Source organism: Barbus barbus, assembly GCF_936440315.1.
Source record: "Barbus barbus genome assembly, chromosome: 12".
Lineage (NCBI taxonomy): Eukaryota > Metazoa > Chordata > Actinopteri > Cypriniformes > Cyprinidae > Barbus > Barbus barbus.
In genome coordinates this window covers 20,611,828-20,634,337 of record NC_136740.1, presented here as the reverse complement: position 1 = coordinate 20,634,337, position 22,510 = coordinate 20,611,828, and the positions used below count along the sequence as shown (strand labels likewise).

Sequence of the window (22,510 nt, the reverse complement as noted above, 5' to 3'; positions counted from 1 at the left end):
TTTCAGATGACTGATATTGCTGGTTCTTAAAGAAGTGCTCTCAAGAGTTCAAGCTTGGCTGCTCACTTTAGGATGTCCAAAATGTACTTGTTCACCACCAGGTACTCTAACCAGGTTGGAGACGTTTGTTTTGATAAATAAATCCGTGAAATGGTAAAATGCTGAAAAGGTATGACAGTGCAAATCTTGGATATGGTATAAAAGACGATGTAGTCTTGTAGCGTTCACTAGGAGAGTTCTTACATCCTAGAGAAGATGCAGAACATGGTAGAGATGGAGCACCTTTTTGTAATCGCCACACCACTTAGCATCTTCTCCCTGACATGTGGAAAGATTTCAGGTGAGTGTCTGGTCTATTTACAACAGCTTTGTTTACTGTAAGTCTCTATAGGTTCTGTTTTTAAGATTTTATGGTTTAGGAAACTCATCCACCTGTTTCATCCCCTCAGAGTACCAGCTGGAGACCATTATTGTTTTTTTCACTGTTTTTTGATGTATTAAATGCATCCTCTACATTTTAGATAGGTTTAACCTCATGCCAGCTCCAGAGACAGCAGGCACTGCAAACTGAGGGCATCACCCTGGTGCCAGTATGTTTGGTCTCAGGTGAGTTCGAGCCAGTGCAGTGTGATGCATCCCGTGGCCAGTGCTGGTGCGTGGACCAAGAAGGCATGGAAATCTATGGAACCAGGCAGAACGTGTGAACCAGGCTCAAAGTGTGAGTGCACTTATTCAGTGTTATATTCGTTTCCCTGGATGCATTGGTTGAACAGTTTAGATGTGTCTCTGAAAGATCAAGATTTTTACTTATACTTTTGACATCAGATGTGCTATACAATGCGTCTTAACCTTTGACCATAGGTCCTGGTACTTTTGAGGTGAGACAGCGGCGACTCCTTCATGGAATCGGTGAACCATCTCCCCCTTAGTGCTCAGATGACGGGGGCTTCTTACCTGTGCAGTGCAAGTTTGTCAACACCACTGACAGAATGATATTTGATCTGTTACACACCTTTAACATGAGAGATGTGTGGTTTACCATTCAAAAGTTTGGGGTTGGTAAGATTTCATTTGATCCAAAATACTGTAAAACCATAATATTGTGAAATATTATTACAATTTAAAATAACTGTAGAATGTATTTTAAACTGTAATTTATCACAGTTGTTGCAAAGCTGAATCATTACACCAGTCTTCAGTGTCACATTATTGTGAAATTATTGTGATATTCTGATTGGGTGCTCAAGAAACATTGCTTATTATTATCAATTATTATTATCAATGTTGTGCCCTTTAATATTTTTGTGGTAATTATTATTTTCAGGATTCTTTGATGAATGGAAAGTTCAAAAGCACATAATTTATTTGAAATCTTTTGTTATATTTTTAATGTCTTTGCGGTCATTTTAATGCGTCCTTGCTGAATAAAATTATTAATTTAATTTAAAAAATAGTATTCATTTAATAGCATTAATTTAAAATAAATTTTACTGACCCTAAACTTTTAATGGTAGTGTATATCATTCTGTAAGACTAAGATTGGAAATTGCCAAATAATGGTTATTTTCTCGTAGTAAATTTCTATTTAATTGAATTAGTAGAGACTCACTTCCAAAAGCTCTTTTTTAGAGCTCTACACTTCTGCATCTGGGAAAGCAGCCCAAACTGTACATGTTTAACCACTAGAAAGCAGTATTGTGTCAGATAGAAGAAATATGTATAACAGCTTCCACAATTTTCCAGTTTTCCTAGATAATCTGTTAATGTCTTCTCTAAGAGTTTGAAATGCATCTGCTACAAGTGAGTTATTTAATTGAAGTTTCTTTTCTTTAACAGAGACCCAGAGGTGTTCCAGACCTTCAGTGCTTTCAGAAAGGCCTACCCAGAGATCTCTAGTTATTGTTTCTGTGCAGACAGTCGTGGAAGAGAGATGCCAAGCACAGGTGATACACACACCTCTTCAGTTATATTCAGATTAAAGAACTATTAAGCCGAGAGCTTTAGGTTAAACACCACAAAGAGTTATCCATAAACTATTACCATTGTGTATATGCACTGAACCTCTGTTTGGCCTAGGGAGGCTATGATGAACTTGTGACATTTTATGTGCTGTTAACAATATGAATTTTTTTGAGTTTGGTTTGTCTAGGTGTGGAGCTCCTGTTGGATGAGGTGTACGACACAGCATTTTCAGACCAGACTGCAGGAAGTACATTTGCACACTCAAACATGTATCGAATCCTACAGCGCCGCTACCTTGCCATCCAGCTGGCTGTGAGTGGGAGATTTAGATGTATGCAACAATTTTTGAAAAGGAAGCTACTATAATGTCATAGCAAAAATAATTTTATAAATCAGTGTTTTTGCTTTTTTTTTCAGTAAAAAATAATTCTTAAGGATGTGCATTTTTGGTTCTCAAGTAAATTTAAGATGAAAATTTTATTACAATTAAGTTTATTTATTTTTTGTATTGTTTTGCATAAATTCTTTAAACAAGTACAATTTGGCAAAACATAAAAGTTAAATAAAAAAAAAAATATATATATATTTTTAAATTTACAAAAGAATAAACAATTTTTTTAGTAATAAATATGTTTCCTGTACATGTGAGGATAGAATATAGGGAAAACATTTTAGTTGTTATATCAGTGCATGACTAAAATCTACCCTTATTTGCTACATCCGTATAAAATTGACTTACCCTTACCCGACTCTCTTTGGCCTTTGTGTGTGTTTTATGGAATATTAGTCATTATGTTTCATGATACCTCTTCAGCATCAATAAATCTTGAATGATATTAATCAATAACATAAGTAATGTTCAGGTAGTTAGATTATGCATTTTAAAATATATCCCTGAACACAATGCAAACTAATCTAATTATTCCAATCTAGTGGTAGAAGTTCATGGTGCTTTAACTATACAATTTATTCTTTAGTTATTGTGATCTTAAGCTTGCTTGAGTGATTTTACCTGCCAAGGGTACAAAACAAAACAACTAAACACCAACTAAAAAAAACTGTGAAACAAAAACTAAAAACTTTGGTGAGTGAAACGTTGAATATAATGGAGTTTGTGCACTGACTAATTTCTTGTTTCTTGTTTGTTTAGGCGCTGGAGTGAAAGACTGCCTGTCTGAGAGGAGACAAGCCCTCTCCAGGCTTTTTTATGGCCCAGCTGGAGACTTCAGAAAGAGCAATATGTTCTCCATTTCCAAAGACACCCTCTCTTTTCTTGGTACTTGCAGTCCTGAATTCCAGGAGCTTTTGGCCAACTCTGGTCTTCTTCAGTCATTGCCAGAGCTGGAGCGTCCAAATGTCAGAGACATCCTGGCAGAGGTCATGCAAGGGATGTTTCCCTCTGGAGCTCTTGCCCTGAAAGCTCTTGCTCTTGCCCCGAATCCCAAGAGACTCCAGGAGAATCTCTTTGGTGGAAAATTCCTAAAGAACGTTGGCAATTTCAACTTTACTGGCACTGTTGGAAACAGTGGTACATTGAGTTTCAGTCAAGTTGGTCTGACGCAAGCCACGACTGACTTAATGCAGTTGGCCAAGACATTCGCAGATGGCTCTGCCAGTTTTAATCTAGACCAAGAGATCTCTGATGCATTTGGCCGTTCTGTGAACCTGAAAAACAACCGAGATATGATTAAACTTGTTTCAATGGCTCTTGAGAATGAGCAGTTTCTCACTACCCTTCGAGAAACAATCAAACAGTTAAAGGCAGAAGAAAGTGCCCAGTTGGGTCAACTGTTTCATGCCATTTTCCAGAAATCAGATGTTTGCGAGTCTGTGACTTTCACCTCAACTTCATATGTGCCCCAGTGCACTGAGGATGGACGATACCAGGAAGTTCAATGTCAGGGCTCAGAGTGTTGGTGTGTAGACTCTCGTGGTCTGGAAATAAAAGGTTCTCGCATCACTGGGTTCAGACCGAGATGCTCATCCCAGTGTGAGAAAGAACGTCAGATGGCGATTGCAGTCAAAGCCAGCAGTTCTGCAGGATCTGAGGTCTTCATTCTTAAATGTGAGACTGATGGTGCTTACGTTGCATGTCAGTGCCTTGGCAAAAGTTGTTTCTGCGTGGACCGTTCTGGAACGAAACTCAGCATTCAGAGCTCAGGAAGCATTCTTCAATGTGAGTCTGAATACTAACCGCAGATGATTAATTACAGAGCCAGAGAAGAACATTCCTGTATTCATGCATTTAATTAGACACACATTCAAATGATCTGGCACATATGTAACAAACAACTGGCCAAACATCTCAATTATGCATTATACAGACTTTGTTCATTTGTTTTATGGAGCCTAATTGCTTTCAGTTTTGCAAGGTATCTTCTCAAAGGTTAAGTTTTGCTTTTTATTTATTTTTCACATAAAATTGCCAGTGCACATTTTTAATATTGAACACATTCCATGGCAGTCTTATGTATCCTACAGAAAAATTTGAGAAAAAGGACAAATTTGTGTACATTATCTACTCCTAAAAGGTACATACGAGTATGTTAGAGGACTACTATTAATCTTTTAGGGTTCTTGTAATTGTGACTTTATATTTATTCCTGTAGGTCAAAATGTAGAGCATAAAAACCAAATGCATAAATACAAATGTTAAATCTTCCAAATGTGAGTTAATATCTTGCAATTGCAACTTTATATCTTAAATTTTAACCTTTAGGTCTCTGATTTGCAACGTCATCTCTCAGATTTCCATAATGAGCAGCTACAGAAACCGGAGATGCAACCATAATTGTTGTCAATACATTGACAACGAAGGCATTTCACTATACTAAGATGGAATCACATTAACAGTGATTATTCAAATCTAAAATGTAAGTTTTATGACTTTTTAATATTATTTTATTGATATTCCTCTTTAGGTCCAACAAGCTGCCAGGCAATAGCCACCCAGCAGATCCTGTCCACAGTGCGCTCCGTTCTCTCTGACCCATCTTCAATAACCCAGCTTTCTGAAGTGTACATCTCCCGTTGTGCTTATGATGTCAGCTGGCATCAGATCCAGTGTGAAGGAACAAGTGATTGAGTTCTACCGTGAGTGGGTTCGGATCATAAATTCCAGACAAGACCTGCCTGTTTCAGAAGTTCTTGGAATTCTGCGAACCTATGCAGGAAACTCAGAAGCAATGGCATCATTCAGAACCATTGTATCTGAATTGTTCAAAGCTGGCCACCACCGAGTGTTCCCCGTCCTGGCGAGATTTGAGAAGTTCTCTGATATTCCATCGGACATGTTAGACGGGAATGTCGAGGCCATTTATGGACCGTCTGCTTTTCTGAACCCATTATCTTTATGGAAACTGATCAGAGGAGAGGATTGGTTATCCAGGCCCACTGTCAGATTTCAGTCTTCCTCTTGGGAACTTTCTCCTGCGTCAATGCTGGTGCGTTAACCCTTATGGAGACATAAGTAGCAAGGCAAGTAGCGAGGCTCATGTTGGACATATTCCCAAATGTGAGTTATACAAGTTATACACTATAGCAATTAATGTACTGTATGTAGTGGTTCTACTATCTGCCACTACTATACTAATAATAGCAGTAGTAGCTGATAGTAGTAATACTACTATCTTCCTATGATCACTTTTGTGTGTCTCTTCAGGTCCAGGTCCATGCTCTATTGTTCAAAACCAGGTCTCTGAGTTCCTCAAGCAAGCTGAAGAGTTGATCTTTGCTTCAAACAGCTCACATGTGCCTGTGGGTTACAGTTTTCTCCTGGCAGAGAGTGTCTATTTGAGCCCTGAGGAGCTGGAGCAGACACACACCTCAAAGATCCCCATCACTCAGACTCTGCTGAGCAACCCCAACTCGGCGCTGAGACTCGCAGCTCATTCCAGTACAGTCCTATGTTATGATCTGTCTAAAAATTGTCCCCCAGGCCAAACTACATGCCAAAGGCTCCAAAGTCACTTCCTGGTCTCTGATTGGACACAAACAAGCTCTAATATCACTTACAAGTACAGCCCATCATGTGAGGAGGTGAGGCTTTCTTTTTGTTCTGTTTTTTTTTTTTTTTTGGATTGTATTATACACAACAGAGCTCGGGGAGCAACGACTCCAGAAGGCAGCCACCTAATGTGTTTCTGTGTTTTCCAGAGAGCAGTTGACCGATCAGCCCGCCACACGAGCACTGGACACCGAACCCACTGCACGCAGCCGGCCGGCGAAGAGGATCACGCACCACGGAAGAATCAGCACGGACACGTTGGCACCTTCACCTCACTTTATTGATTTAATAAACACACCCTCCGGGGTCTTATTTGCACAGCAACCTGTCGTGTGATTCTTCAGCCCGCCACACTACATACAGAAGACATTCTATGTTACCCACTGGGGGTTTGCATTTCATATTTGTCTGCTTCATCATATGTTAACGTGTCTGTAGGACGGTGAGTTTTCGGTACTCCAGAATCCAGGCCATTCGCAGGGGTTGTGTGTGAGTCCAATAACTGGGCAAGTCATCCATCTTGCCATCACCAGTCCTTCTGGAGAACTGCAATGTAATTATTTCATCCATTTATCTGTAGAGTGTGATTTAGTGCAACATGTTCTCGGATCAACAACTTTTGTTGGTCAGATTTATTGTCAATCGATCACAAGCTTGACCGTGCTGCTGAACCTTAACCATAACCTACCCATAAACCCTTAGGGAAATAAAATGGCGATAGGAATTTAGTTTCATTGCACAAGTAGCATGTTTTTCCAAATTCAAAAGTGAAAAAGACATCTCAAAAGCCCTATTTTTTTTCTAAGCAAGATCACATCCTGTTTTAACAGCAGGTGATATTAACGTTGTACCAGCACTAACATTTAGTACCATATCAAGCAGTGGGGCATTGAAAAATGTACCATGTCAGGCCCAGGTTGTGTGTTGTAGGTCCAGGTTGGTGTTCTCTACAGAAGACTCTGGCATTGCAGAGAGAGGTCGGTGTGGGCTATGAGCCTCAGTGTGTGCAGGACGGGCAGAGATTCTTACCCCTGCAGTGTGACCTGTCCTACTGTTGGTGTGTTTCTCAAAGCGGAAAGGAACTGTCAGCGACATGCACCCTCCAAAGCACAGGACAAACCCCAGCCTGCGACAGTAAGTAAATTAGGTCACACTTTGCATTTCTGTAAAGTTGTGGCAACATGATTTTCCTGTAATTGTTTCCCTTTTCAGTTCCTGAGTGCCCTCTTCCATTTGGAGATATTTCCCATGGTGCCGTTCTGTGTAGCACTGCGAGTGTTGCGGGTCAGCAGACACAGCGCTGTGAGCTGTTCTGTGACCAAGGTTATGTCAACACCCTTCTTGTCGCCAGCTTCCTGTGTGATCCTCAGGTCAAAAACTGGCTTGATGATGCTCCGCTATCCTACGCCTGCCAAAGTTAAGGCCACAGATACAAACATTGTTTACCTATTTACCTGTTAAAACACTCACAGGTTGTTGCAGTATGTGCAACATCCTTCAGGATTTGTCGTTCTATGAAATCTTTCTCTAATTACTGTCTTATCTGTTTGTACTGAGCAACTGTGTATCTGCGATGTTTTGCAGACAGTGAAGGTCTTACAGCTGAAGCTATCCCTGGCTGAGGGTCAACAGAGTTGCAACACCCAGTATGTTCAGTTACAGGCTGCTTTACTGCGAGACATGAGGGCTACAGGCCTCTGCAGCCTACAGGTACAATACAGTCTGCTTTTTGCTCATGGTGGTTTCCTTGTGAGGAACCTATTTCCCACTTATTATATATATTTCCGTGTATTAAAAAAACTTTAAAAGAAAAATAAGCAGCACAATATTATAAAGACAACATGACATCAAATCATTGGCTTTAATTTGGCCATTCTACTAAAAAGAAAGCACATTATTAAAACATATTTGGAAAATATTTATATTGTTTTTAGTTGGCAGTGTATCCTTTTATCTAACCACTGTGTATAATATAAAATATTTAATGTTATATTTAATGCTATAAATGTGTAATGTTGTGTAATATAAAAAAAAAATTCAACTGATTTAAAAAAAAATTATTGTTATACCATGGTTGTCAAATATGGCAAAATGGTTGTAATACCAAATGTAAAAAAAATGTTTATGAAAACTTTTTATATAAATGATTTGGTTAAAAAATACAGTATGTATTTACGGTAACTTTGACAGCCCTAAAAAAAAAAATAATTCCATAGACCACAGGGTTTTACAAGGCCCTTAAGGGGAAATGGTCAAAGAAAAAAATATGAGATGTGAGGGGAAAATATATATTTCTGTTCGCTCACAAATGTTCAATCACAAAATTTTCTTTTTCCTTGACAACATTTATTTGCTTACAAAAATTTTGCATTCCCTATGAGCAAATGCCAGTGGAAACTTTCTTGGGGAGTGAAAAACGTTTATTTGCCATTGCGAAACAACTGAGTGCCATTGCCCACATTTTTCTATTACCATGTTCCATTAGAGGCTCCATTGAGGAACCCCGAATAACAGTTTGAAATCACCGTATAGCATATTACAGTAATTTTCCACTAATACAACTTTAGATTGACAAGTAAACAAAACCAAAATGTGCTGAAATGCGCAACACCAAAATGTGTTATTAGTCTGTAAGTGTCATATTTTTAATATGTAGGTGTCATTGGCCTGCAGTACAGCATTACAACAAACTGTGTAGGTCCGTAAAGCCCACAGAGACAAACTTGCATGTGAATTTATTAAAATGACATTCAGAAAACAAGGGTTTTTGTTCATCTATGCTTTGTCTTGGTTTAAATGTCTTGAAATTTTGCTTCACTGCATGTTTGTTTACTATTGCATATTTTTGTGTTTGTGTCTTCATGTTTGTTAGCTGACCTGGCCAGACCAGCTCTGTTGCAGTATGTGATGATTCATCCGTGTCTATTGAGTGCTTGAATGACAATGAAGTCACTGCACGCATCACCTTTAGGGCCGGACTCTCCGACCTGCCAATAACATCTCTCCCTGATCTCCATGACATTGGTGTGAACAGCTTTATCCACCTTATTTAGTCCATTTTTGTACATGTAACATATCTGATATCTAATATAAGATGCATTTCACACTGACATTACACTGCATCATTAATGTTTGTTATTACTCCACATGATTTTCTTTCTAAATAAATGCATGTGTATATTTTTCAGATATGGCACTCAGCGAGGCTGTTAAACGGCGTGAGGGAATTGATCCAAAGTGGGTCATACCGGTCCATCTTCCTCTATGACAGTTCTCTCGCTCTTTCTATTCCTCCCTCATTTAGCTGCATGCATGGCTATAAGCAGCTCCCACAATCCACTGGGTGTGGTAGGTTGGTTTCTGTACCAGTTGGTTGTCTTAATGACAGACTGGCCTGTGTACCATAAAGGAAAATGGCTTTGCTAGTGTTTCTGAATATGCACCTATAAAATGTTCTATAGCTGATGCATATTATAGCTTACTGGCATAGAAATATGGTGTGCAAAATTGTATAAATGTATAAGGTATAAATGTATAAGTTTTCCTCCTCCTCTGTCTATTAATCTTCCTTCTGTATCTCAAACTTTCTCCTCTTTTTCCACTCAACACGATCATTATCCAAGCTTAATCACTCTGCTCCTTGCGTGTTTGTGTTTTTATCCTCTCTCACATGCAGTAGTGTGTCCAGTTGGTTCTTTTTCTAGTGGTGGTGTGTGTGCTCCGTGTCCTCGTGATACTTTTCAAGCGGAAGAAGGGCAGGTCTTCTGTTCTCCCTGCCCCTCGGGAACATCCACTGTAGCCCAGGGAGCCTTCAGTGCTTCTCATTGTGAGTAAAGGCCAAACTAAAACAAGCCCAGCCCAACACACAAACTGAAGAATAGCAGGTGTAGATAGTTAAAATTATACATGGCAGATCTGTCCAAATGTAGATAACAGGTTTCAGAGGAAAATTAGTGATCGTGATTTTGCATCTTTTGATGAAAAGGCAGATTTTGCATGTTTTCTATTTGTCCTCCCACTGTGTTGATGCTCTTAAGGTCTTACTGAGTGTCAGCAGAGTACATTGAGTTGTACAAAGAAAGGGGAATTCCTGTCAGCTCACAAGGACTCCATGTCTGGCAGATGGTTGTGTGTCTCTGCACAGGGGGACCAACTTCCTTAGACATCTTCTGTTGCTCCAGTGACCGTTGAAGAGTGCAAAGGTATGTGCTACAGTCAGTGTTAGGGAGGAACTAGTACATTTTTTTTTTACATTTTATATAGTGTGACAGTAGTTCATGTGTTTTTAAAGTAGTGGAACTTTTCAAATAACAAACTATGTTTGAATTATGTTGAATGAAAAATCTGATTCATATGTAGTTCAAACTACTTGGGAGTTTATTTTAGTGAGTTCAGTTGTTCAGAGAGTCCATGTTATAAACTGATTCATTGCTTCATTTGAGTTCCTGCTGGTCTATCTTTTTTTTAGTAGCAAACTATTAAAGTATGCATGAAGTGAAAAATTAATCCTATGTATTTTCTAAATGCATGTTATTGATCTCATTGTGAATGATTCATCCTTGCATTTGTTTCATTTTCTTTTTTAAGATTTATTTTTGGCAGTTTTGTCTTTATTATGATAGGACAGTATGTGGACAAGAAGCAGAGTGGGAGAGAGAGAGAGGGGATTGGGTTTGGGAAATTGCAACTGCGCTATATGTCGGGGCACTGCCCACAAGGCTGTTGGTGTAGACATGTTTTATTTTTTTAACTTTTTTGATTTCTTTATTTAATCAGAATGTCATAAGTGGGTCTTCCGGTGAAATAACTTCTCTCTGGTGACGTTCACAGGACTCCTCCAATCATTTGGTCCACTTAAACTCCACCCCTTTTTTACAGTGTACTGCAGTTAGATCTACCTCCATCCAATCATCAACCAATGAACAAAAACAAGTCCCCCTAGTTTTTTTCCTCTGTTTCAGTCAGATGTACGTCACAATTCTGAAGAAAAGATTATGCTACTTCCGTTTCATTGCAGATTTTAAATTCTGCTGTTTGTTACTATTTGACTAGTTTTATTATTTGATATTACCCTACCCATAAACTGAAATCTTAATTGTTTTGTGTCAGATAAATTCTGCTCTGGTTGTAAAAATAAATCATACGATGCTGATAGTTTTATATTCAGAATAATATTGCCTTCTTAATTTAGTCTGCAACTATATGTTAGTGAGTTGTACTGTGCCTGACTACTTTTTAAATGTAGCTTTGGGAGCTATAATTTGAAAGTACCTTCCACAAGACTGTCTCAAGTATTGGTTCAACAGTACTTAAGGAAATGGGTAAATATTTATCAGTATGAAAGGACAAACGGTATATAAATTAATTTATGTTTGTTAAGTATATCACTCTCTACGTGTCTGCAGTAATGGAAAAGTTTGAGGTGGTTGCCTCTTCCTCCCTCCTGCTGAAATCAGAGAGTGATGAAATACTGAGTTCTGATTCTTCAACCCAGCCAAAGAAAACACATCTCAGGAAGTGTGTGCTTGGTGAGATATATTGTTAAATACATACACTGCACCTGTACTTGAATTGGTCAGATGGACACTCACTCTCTTCATGACTAATGTCGATCACATCCCTCTCTGTTAGACTGTGCCCTGGAAGATTCATGCCAACATGTGGCTATTTTCAGTGATGAAGAGAAAACATACTGTGAGCTGTACAGCACAAGTGTGGATAATGTTGAATGCAGGACCTCTGAACAAGTATGACCAAAATGCATGCACGCTTTTGCCCCATGTGTATTGTATACTGCGCAGTGTATTTGTTAATTATGCCTATTTGTATGTCTTAAATTAAATTGTATGCTAAAACAAACTAATGTATGTTTCATCACATACAATATTACTAGTTTATATGTAATACTAATATTGTGAAGCTGAATGTTCAGCAGCCATTTTTCCAGTCTTAAGTGTCACATGATTCTTCAGAAATAATTCTCATCTGATTTGCTTGTAAAGTCTGGCTTGCTTGCAAAATTTCTTCAATCATCATCTCCTGACTTTATAATTTCAGCATTCATTTGTACAAAATTTGACCAAGTACATTAGACCATTAGTCATATTTAAGTGTTATATTTGGCATTGGGTCTTTTTTTTGGTCTTAGTGACACTCACATCTCTTTTCCCAAAAGTGTGATGATTATTGCAAAAAAATAATCATCACAATAATTGGCATTACAGAGCAAAGGATTTCTGGGAAATGATGGTGCTGGGACGTTCCAGACTCTCAACTGTGTTCTAAAAATAAAAAGAGATGATCTCAATCTGATGGTGCTGAGAAAGAAAGGTAAGCTGTTAGTTAAATCCCACATGTTCTAAGTTTGGTTAGTTATTGTGAGTCACCTGGAGCCTGTGTTGGTTACACATCGCAATAAAATGTGGTGATGCATACAATATTGAGAGTTTGAGTTTGTCTCAATAGAGAATGAACTTTTCAAGGAGGCAATAAGCATATGAAAATGAACATACAATATGACAATTGAACTGTAGTCCCAAAGATTAAGTTGTGGTTTGTAAGTAATGATTTTAACAAAGTGGTCTAGTCATCCGTGGACACAAGAATAAAGAAAATTCTAATAACAACATTGCGAAGACTTGTTCTGTTACGAGATAAATATTTTTCCATGTGAAATAAATGACTTGATACTTTGAGACTCCTCTCAGGAACAGAGATTCCAGTTTCTAGTTATTTTTGGCTACCCAAAAACATTTAGATGCACTTGTGTGTCTTGGCCATGACTAAAAGAATATCTCCTCTTTTTCTCCACCCTTCATCTTCTGACAAAAGGTCATGAATTCAGCACAGCAGGCGCGAAGAGTTTTGAAAGGCTGAGTTTCCGAAAGACCGGTTCTGAAGTGTATCGGACGCTTGTGTTTGATGCACGTGGAACCACTCTGGCAGACGTCCATCGCTTCTGCGTCAACTCTTGCAGTTGTGAGAACTGCTGTGATGGATTCATCCTTAACCAGAATGTCCTCAATGGAGGTCAGAGTCGCTCTCACTCATTACAAGCAGATGTAGCTCCTTTCCACTGCTATAAAACCAAATCACTATAATACAAAACCAGAAGTGTCATGCTTATTCAAACTGGTCTGTGGCCTGTGGTGACACATGTCTTTAACTATACCTTTACTATGCAATTTACTATATTATATTTTGTATTTATTTATTTTTAATATATGATCAATTATTAATTGTTAAATGGTTGTGCCCTGTGTTTTAGGCTCTATCATGTGTGGGCTTCTGAGCGCTCCTTCAGTGCTGCAGTGCAGTGAGGCAGACTGGGACGTGGGGGGGCGTGGCCTCCTCCAGCCGCATCTGTGGTGCTGGTGTCCAATACAGCAAACAACTGAAACGTTTCACTTTCAACTTTGGCGGACAGAACTTTACCATCAGTATGAGTCCTTGTACACGTACACACTCCAGATTTCATAACGCTTTCAAACTGTACACAAATGTGTTTAATTGTTGTTTAAAACTTGCCCAACTCGGTTCAGCTGTTATTTGACCTTTATCAATTGTTTAGTTTCCAGTGGTTGCTCTTTATTGCTTCATTCTGGTGTTTTTTCCACCCATTTTATAAACTCAAAAATTATTTTTTTTTTACTCTGTTTGATTAATTATGACTTGCTCTGTTATTACCGATGTGCAGTGCTTGAGAATTGTAGTTTTCGTGTCATTCAATTTTACACGATTGCGAATTAAATTGCATGTCATATATATCAAGATTTATGATTTTATGGAATGATGGGCATTATAATGGAAATTAACTTATTTCTTGCAGCTGATGCAGCCTTACCGGTCTCCAGCAAAAATAAAACTGGTTACCAGGAAACTCTCATCAGCTTCCAACGCATCTACCTCTGGAAAGGTTTGGACCTTCTGCACACATCAGCATGAGACCAATAAAGCATTTGTAATGCCTGTAATAAATAAAAGTGATGAATTGATGATCTATCTTTTATTCTTGTATAATCTAATGGTTATAATTTATGTCTTCAGAGTCTGATATGAACACACGTCCAAAAACTTCCTCTGCTTGCAGTGGATCAGCTGTTGTAGAAGATTCCAGAGTTGCACTTTCTGGTATGAATGTATATAATGAAGCCAAACTAATTATTTATATTTTATATTTAAATTTATTTATTTACTAAAGCATTTTTGTGTTCTTGTGCAAAAAGTGTAAAAGTACCCTTATAATAAATTGTACTTTTCTTTAAAATTGGTATTAAAAAAACCTCTCAGTTCTGTTTTTTTTTGTTTTTTTTCACATTTTTACACACTTACTGTCTGGAGACATTTGGTGTTCTGGAGAACGGTGATGTTAAAGTCGACCCAGAGAGACAACTTCCCAATCAGCTTTACTGGATCTTCAAACACCAATACACTTCCCAGGAGGCACAACTGTGGTGTCTGAAACGTAAGATGCAATAGCTTCTTGAGAAGCTATTTGCTTACAGTTATATACTTACTAAATGTCTGTGTGGTCCAAGAATGTGTCACATTCTGATCTGTAAATATGGGATTTGGGTTTCAGGCTGCGAAGAAGAATAATTCTGTCACGTGTCTGATATTCGTAATGAAGGCCTTCTGTATTTCACGTGCGTATTGTATGCTGACACTCGTGTATGTGGGGCATATGACAAACCCCTCAGGCAGGCATGCGGTTTAGTGATGACACAGAGTCTTCAGACTGCATACGAGAAGAAAGGTGAGTCGTTTTTACGCAAAAGGTCATGCTTTCACTACAATTAACAAGTATGGTAATTTTATTTACTTCCACGTGGATCTGAAATTATGAAAACACTAACTTAATACACCAAGTGATTTTGTTGTCACCCCATTTCATCAGATAATCACATATACTAAACTGTATATTATCTTTTCATATTTCCAAGCATTAGCTGTCTATTTTCAGAGACTTTTCTCTGTGATTGGACAGATGGGTTTTGCATTGCCATATGAAGGATGCGTGACTGTGGTTTATGGTGAAGTCTGATGTCAGACTCTTACCACTTTCATTGTGACTGTGTCTTTCGTTTACTTTATTTGTTTTCAGATATGATCCTAGCAACTGAAAATGGAATGCAGATGATTCCGATTTTGGTATTGCTGGAGCTTGAGAGAGACACAAGGTGAAAGGGCAAAAGAAGACGATGATGGATAAATGACTAGTTTGAAGAGTTTTTTTAATTATATAATATAATATAATTATTTTATGTTAGAAGAAAAAGAGATGTACATTTATTACACAATTATCTTTACTTGTCTGTCTACTGTTGCAATTGCAAACTTGAACCAGGATCATTATCTCCTGTATTTTGGAGTTCACTGGTCGTTAGCCATAAAATGAACCATGTCTGGAGGAATTGTCTGGATGACTGGAGAACATTTCAGTGAGGTGAAGTGGCAAAACTCCACCTCACCCATGTGGCGTGCAGACAGCGGTGAGCTCATGCTGTCTGCGGTACGTAGAAGCAAAGACTAACACAATCTAATGTGACTTTCCTCAACACCACCTGTAAAATCCACTATCTTGACATATTGTCTAGCTCGAACAGTTGACAGTGATGTTCTGACATTTAACTTCTGCTAAATGCTTCTGTTTCCGTCAAAAAAGTGTCAAACTCATCTGTTAATATCCTAGAAGTGATAGCTTCATTACCCTGTTTCATGGCCATTTAAAGGATTAGTTCACTTTTAAAATAACTTTTGCTGATAATTTACTCACCCCCATGTCATCCAAGATGTCCATGTCTTTCTTTCTTCAGTCAAAAAGAAATTAAGGTTTTTGATGAAAACATTTCTCCATATAATGGACTTCATTGGGACCCAAACGGTTCAAGGTCCAAATGACAGTTTCAGTGCAGCTTCAAAGGGCTTTAAACGATACCAGACGATGAATAAGGGTCTTATCTAGCGAAACGATCGGTCATTTAAAAAATAAATAAAAAAGTTTAAGTTTTATAAGCACAAATGCTCGCCTTGCTCTGTTCTGTGATGCGCGTTCGTGACATCACGTAATACGCAATGACGTTGAAAAGGTCACGGTTGAGGTAGGCGGAAGTACCGAGTCAGTAGGCTTTTTAATATTAAAACACCCAGGATACGCACACGAAATGGGCATTTTAAACGATAAACTGACACAAAGACATTTGAATATGTGTATATGGTCCTCCTTCCGCACATTTGTAAACACTGACTCGGTACTTCCGCCTACCTCAACCGTGACCTTTTCAACGTCATTGCGTATTACGTGACGTCACGAACGCGCATCACAGAACAGAGCAAGGCGAGCATTTGTGCTTATAAAACTTAAACTTTTTTTTTTTTTTTTTTTTAAATGACCGATCGTTTCGCTAGATAAGACCCTTATTCATAGTCTGGTATCGTTTAAAGCCCTTTGAAGCTGCACTGAAACTGTCATTTGGACCTTGAACCGTTTGGGTCCCAATGAAGTCCATTATATGGAGAAATGTTTTCATCAAAAACCTTAATTTCTTTTCGACTGAAGAAAGAAAGACATGGACATCTTGGATGACATGGGGGTGAGTAAATTATCAGCAAAAGTATTTTTAAAAGTGAACTAATCCTTTAAGTGTGAAATCTAACGGAAATTCCACCAGCTACATTCGTATCAAGTTTCTGTTAGTTTTTACACCATCCATATGCTATACTGTCCTCCTAAATTTCTACTTTTTTCACTTTTATCGGATATAATAATCTAAAATTGACAAGAAAACGGAAATTGTCAAGTGATTTCAAGGGGACTATGAATGTTACTGTGGCCATGGTGTATGATGTTTATCATTATTTACAAAATATGTAAATTTCTTTTCTTTTTTTTAATTTGAATTTGCTTTTGAAATTCAATAATCAATACCATTTATCTTCATTTCAACTTCATACTCCACTGTTTCACATTTGGACTGTTCCTCTAGGTGTCAGAATTAGTTTCCCCTGAAAGAAAAGCATGTGGGTGAGACTGTCTGTATAATTGTGGTTTATGCATGATGTTCATTGTTAGTCTTTAAATTGGAAATGGAAAAGTAGTGTTATGTAAGATTTGGTAAAGTGAGTGAGTGACCACACAATAACGTGTTTATTCTGGATGCCTGTCTAAACTGCAGAACAGCTCTAGGATTTAAATCATGTGGAATCACAAGTAATTTATTTGAACAGAAGCGGAGAGACGGAGTCTCTCTCAGATTACCTTAGTCATTCATTCCTCTCCATAGCAAAGACTTTGTCCGCTCTTTAGCTCCTTAGCTTTTCTCTAAAAAGGACTATTCATTGTGGCCTATGTAAGATTTTATGTAAAGAGAATTTTGTCTTGTTTTGTTTAGTACAAGTCTTGTTTAAGATGCTTATATTAAAAAAAGTTAATTAAAACCTGAAATTTAATTCTCAATAAAAAAAGAATACTATAGTGTGTTGGATTATAGAACCATTAATAAGTTAGGGGTTGTTGAAAGAAGTCTCTTATACTCACTAAGACTGCATTTATTTGATCAAAAAACAGTAAAAATAGTACAATTGTGAAATAATACTTCTGTGTCACATTATTATCAATGTTGAGCTGCTTAATATTTTTGTGGATACTATTATACATTTTCTTTGTTTTTTTTTATTTTTCAATAATGTCTTTACAGTCATTTTTTTTTACCAATTTAATGCATTCTTGCAAACTATTATTATTTATTTCAAAAAGAAAATAAAAATGTCTTACTGGCAACATACTTTTGAATGATTTAAAATGGTAAAACAGGAATATTTGGATTTGGTAGTCCTATCGTGTGTTCCTGGAACAGAAATACGGTGATTTTCAGTCATAATAGGGGATCACAGGGGCTTGAATGTTTCATGGCCTATGAAGTAATCCACAACAAAAAGATGTCATCATAAACTCTTAACATGTGGTCCATCTGCTGTAGATGTTTAAGGGTGGAAAATAATGCTACCTTTGTGGAAATCTGCCGTAAGGTGTTTCTCAATGCTGTAAAAGAGAGTTTCCATTTTTTTGACCCAGTGTTTTATCTTAGCTTGTACTGAGGGAAACAAAGAACCTTTCATAATTAACGAACAGTATGTTTTTGTCCCAAAAGCACCACTTGGAACTTTCTATGTGTATAAATGTTCCTCCGTTTGAAACATTAAGTAAAAAAATACTCTCTTTACCAACCTATTGTCAAAGTGCTTTTGATCAAGTTTGATTTTACAATCATGAATAATATGGACATCACTTTCTTGTTCTTGTGCAGTTTCTCTGTCAGGAAGTGTGAAGAGCTTTTACAGCTGTGTTCCTTTTAAGAAGATGGTGTCCTACTCCGTACGCAGTCGAGTCAGCCTTTCCAGTAAATCTATCACAGAAGGGTGAGGGGAAAGCCAACAAATTTGTTTTTCCATCTCAGTTTATTTGTTTCCTTTATGAGTAATGCTGTTTTAATTTTTTGAGCAGGTTTTTTGAGTGTGAGAGGCAATGTGATGAAGATCCATGCTGCCGTGGCATAGGATATGTTCAAGATTCAGGAGTACCTGGTACAAAAGAACCTTTACACTCAGACGAGTCTAAAAATACACAGCTTTATTCACTCAAAACATGTGTGATGTGTCTAATCTGAGGAACGAAACCACTCACAGTTGGTCTCTGCTTTGTTTTTGTACAGGATCAGATGTGGTGTGTCTAACTCTGAATAGTCTGGGTATCCAGATGTGTGGCGAGGACGACAACACTAACTGGAGGATTCAGGACTGCTCCCCATCCAAAGTACAGATTGAAGTCTATCCCTTCGGCTGGTATGAAAAGCCAGGTATATCTGAAATCCTTGTGCCTATTTTAATAAATTGAGAATTCCCATTATGCGACTTGTTGAAGTTAATTACTTCATGAAAAGATTTTACCATCAGCTTTGTATGTCTGTAGTAAACCAGTGGATGAAGAATCCCAGAGCATGTCCACTATTTAGTCTCTGCTCTCCATCAAAGAATGGTAAGAGACTCCTAAATAAATAATTACTTACTGTTTTCTAGCATTGTATTATTTTTTATTAATGTATTTATAATTTAAGTAATTTATATAATTTCCACACATCATTCTTGATCTCATTGTTTATTTGCAAGCAGCTGTTTTGAAGAACTGGAAGCAGTTGGATGCCGTCTCTGTCAAGGTGGATTTGTCTCTTTCGGCTTTTGACATTGTCCACATAAGCAGAGATATAGCAGAGGATCTGGATAAAGTGGTGTCTATCCGGTAACATTTCTCACTTTTTTTGTTTTGTTTCCTGATAACTTTTACAGGACTCTGATGTGATAGAGGCACATATTACTTACTAAACACATGTCGCAACATAGTTTACTATTGATCTGAATAAATAGTATTTCTTATGCTCACCAAGGCTGCATTTATTTGGTGAAAAATACAGTAAAAGCAGTAATATGTTTATTTTAATATATTTAAAAATATAATTTATTGCTATGATGACGAGGCTGAATTAATATACACATACATACATTTTATATATATATATATATATATATATATATATATATATATATATATATATATATATATATATATATATGTATATATATTTGCATTAAATTTCAATGTATTTTAATTAAATTAGTAATAATCAGAATAACTTTTTTTGCAATTCACAGTACAGATGTATGTGGTTATCTTTGTCTTCTCATAACTTTCTTGTATTCTGTAGCCTGTGAGGAAAGTGAGTCCTGTTCAGCTGTGTCTATCGATAGCAGAGAGTCAGCCATGAAGTGTGTGATGTATCCAGACACATACACCTGCCTTCCTATGACCAGCGGCCCACGCTGCTTCCTAGTCATCAAAGAGCCTGCTCAGTCTCTTTACGTCAGGACAGGTGGCACCTTAAAACAACACATTCTTCAATTTATTCAGAGTGTCAACCAGGGTGTTTCTGATTTCTTACACCCCAACAACAGAGATGTTTAACATTTATTTTATAGGTATACAGCCAGACTTGACTTCTGTTTCCATCCCTGATCACGGCACACTTCTCGGGGAGAGTGAGGTGAAACCCATAACTGGTTCAGATAGCAAACGTGTGACCTACTTCCTGGGTGTCCCTTATGCTCGTTCACCAATCGGAGAGCTCCGTTTCAGCCCACCACAGCCAGCTCACTGGACTGGTACCTAGAATGCCACGTTTTCTCTGTGCGTTTGATCGCAGATTGTAGAAGTATAAATGTATGTTCTCAAAAATGAACATGTATTTATACCCTCAAATCTGCAGAATTGAATAGTCACTTTTCATATGTGAGATCTGATTTGCTTGATCAAAATAGTTTTAGATCCAGCTGTCTCCAGCCTGGTGATCCCACTGACTCCACCTCCAGCGAAGACTGTCTGTACCTCAATGTATTTGTTGCTGGTAGTGTGGTAAGACTCATGTGACATACTTATGAACTCATACATGCATACATTCATATATAGGTATACATGTAGATTACTATCCAGAAGTTTGCAGTCAGTTCATAAAAAATAATACATAATATACTACTTTAATTATTTTTTCTCATTTAGTGTCTCATTGGAACTCACTGTATATCATGGACTTTTATTTATGTTAAAACTGCTTTCATAAACCACTGTATCTGCAGACTGTGGTGTGAATGCTGTTATTAGTATTCATAGTACAATTTTTCTGTTTTGTCACAGGGAAAGATTGCTCCGGTTCTGGTGTTCTTCCACAACTCTGGATCGGGTCTCTTAGATGGTTCTTACCTCGCTGCTGTTGGCAACATAATAGTAGTGACAGCCAGTTTCAGGGTGGCTGCTTTTGGTTTCCTAAGTGCAGGTACGCAAACACACACATATACATGAAAGTTTTCATATATGCATCTTGATAATATTCCACAGATGTTTTCTATTTTAAATATATTTCAAATGTAATGGCAAAGCTAAACTTTCAGTAGCCAATACTCCAGTCTTCAGCATCACACGATCCTTCAGGAATCATTCTAATATGCTGTTTTGTTGCCAAAGGAACAATTCTTATTATCTGCTGAAAACAGTTGTGCTATTTAATGTGTTTGTGGAAACTGTGAAACATTTTTTTCTGGATTCTAGAAATAGAATGTTCAAAGTTCACTTTTATACAATTTAATGCACCCCTGCTGAATGAAATTATTAATTTATTTAAAAGAAAATAAACTTTTCATTGTACATCCATTGGATAATAAACTTTTTTTCTGGGTTCTGGATATGTAAAGATTGAAAACCCTTGGCATAGAGCAACATATAATATAGAATCTAATACATAACACAGTCCTCACCATTATGAGCCCTGAATACAATCATCTTTAGTTTTATTTGTCTTTATTGTTGATGTGTTTGTTTTCATGCATCAAAAAAGAGAGAGCTTTCCTGGACACTTTATGCTGAAAAGTCCTGAAAATATTTTAAGGAATGAATCTCAATGTTATGAAGACAGTTTTATTATATATCCTACAATGGAGTTAAACTGTGTCCTGGAAGCTCTGTATGGTTAGAAATGATGTATTGCAAAAATTGGATAATTTATTCCATAAAAAGGAATTCCAAAAAAAATGGAGTGGATATGGTTATGGAATATGGTTACGTAATGTCCATGTGAGAAGTTCCATTCCGCACAGTGGTTGTGAAAATATTCAGATTCTATTCCCCTTTGCCACCCTTGGCTGAGTAAGTTTGAAAAGGAGGCCTAACTGGTGCCTTTGAGTGGTCTGCCAGGATGAGCTTTCATTGTTCAGCCAAAAACATCAAGCAGTGAAAGCTGTGCAGAAGCCTGATTGGCTTCCTTAAGTGTCTTGAACTGTTTGTGACAGTGGTATTTCCCAGCCAAACCCCTGTGGAGCTGGGAATATTTTATTAAACACTTAAAAGATTATTATTATTATTGTATAATGGATCGATTTTCACATGCTGGTTATAATGAAAAGGTGATTTTTCAGTCATTTATTGCAAATCTTCTTGCGTCATAGTTTTAGTCTATGTGTGGAAAACACATTTGGATGTGCCTGATGAATTGAACTCTGTTGACTCTGTGTAGGTTCCAGTCCTCTACCGGGGAATTATGGGTTGCAGGACCAGGCAGCTGCTCTGGGCTGGGTTCAGAAGAACATTGCTCTGTTTGGAGGAGACCCCACTAAAGTCACAGTGGGAGCAGAGAGAAACGGAGCCGACATTGCGAGTCTTCATCTCACCTCACCGTCAGCTTCATCACTTTTCCGCCGTGCTTTGTTAATGGTAAGAACAGAAACTCTGAGGTCCAACTGCCGGTTACACGACATCACTGTTTTATATAACAAGACTAATGTCTGAGGTCACATTTACAGTAAAATCAACCTTCTCCAGTCCAAAAAATAACGCTGCACGGTTGCACAACCATCTTAAAACATTCATACTCAAAGCTTCGTAAGCTCAAATTTAAATAAACACATGCTTGAGGAACTTTCATTTTTCTCTGACAAAAAGTCTGT

General features: G+C 37.5%; 1 pseudogene across 1 annotated transcript in view; it reads left to right on the top strand.

The window, feature by feature from the left end:
* Positions 1-264: 264 nt before the first annotated feature.
* Positions 265-22,510, top strand: part of LOC306878557 (thyroglobulin-like) — a 31,960-nt pseudogene continuing 9,714 nt past the window's right edge. Inside the window, exons 1-36 of the transcript in view lie at positions 265-340; positions 526-718; positions 862-1,030; positions 1,837-1,943; positions 2,150-2,293; positions 3,113-4,138; positions 4,884-5,476; positions 5,624-5,857; positions 5,900-6,000; positions 6,407-6,521; positions 6,899-7,102; positions 7,181-7,384; positions 7,536-7,678; positions 8,841-8,994; positions 9,157-9,316; positions 9,645-9,794; positions 10,006-10,170; positions 11,374-11,496; positions 11,600-11,715; positions 12,193-12,298; positions 12,800-12,997; positions 13,236-13,407; positions 13,797-13,883; positions 14,015-14,106; positions 14,309-14,432; positions 14,550-14,723; positions 18,274-18,385; positions 18,471-18,550; positions 18,679-18,822; positions 18,936-19,001; positions 19,136-19,262; positions 19,726-19,890; positions 19,997-20,204; positions 20,342-20,429; positions 20,709-20,847; positions 22,081-22,277. The product of the transcript in view is annotated as a thyroglobulin-like (transcript). The remainder of the gene's footprint in view (positions 341-525; positions 719-861; positions 1,031-1,836; positions 1,944-2,149; positions 2,294-3,112; positions 4,139-4,883; positions 5,477-5,623; positions 5,858-5,899; positions 6,001-6,406; positions 6,522-6,898; positions 7,103-7,180; positions 7,385-7,535; positions 7,679-8,840; positions 8,995-9,156; positions 9,317-9,644; positions 9,795-10,005; positions 10,171-11,373; positions 11,497-11,599; positions 11,716-12,192; positions 12,299-12,799; positions 12,998-13,235; positions 13,408-13,796; positions 13,884-14,014; positions 14,107-14,308; positions 14,433-14,549; positions 14,724-18,273; positions 18,386-18,470; positions 18,551-18,678; positions 18,823-18,935; positions 19,002-19,135; positions 19,263-19,725; positions 19,891-19,996; positions 20,205-20,341; positions 20,430-20,708; positions 20,848-22,080; positions 22,278-22,510) is intronic.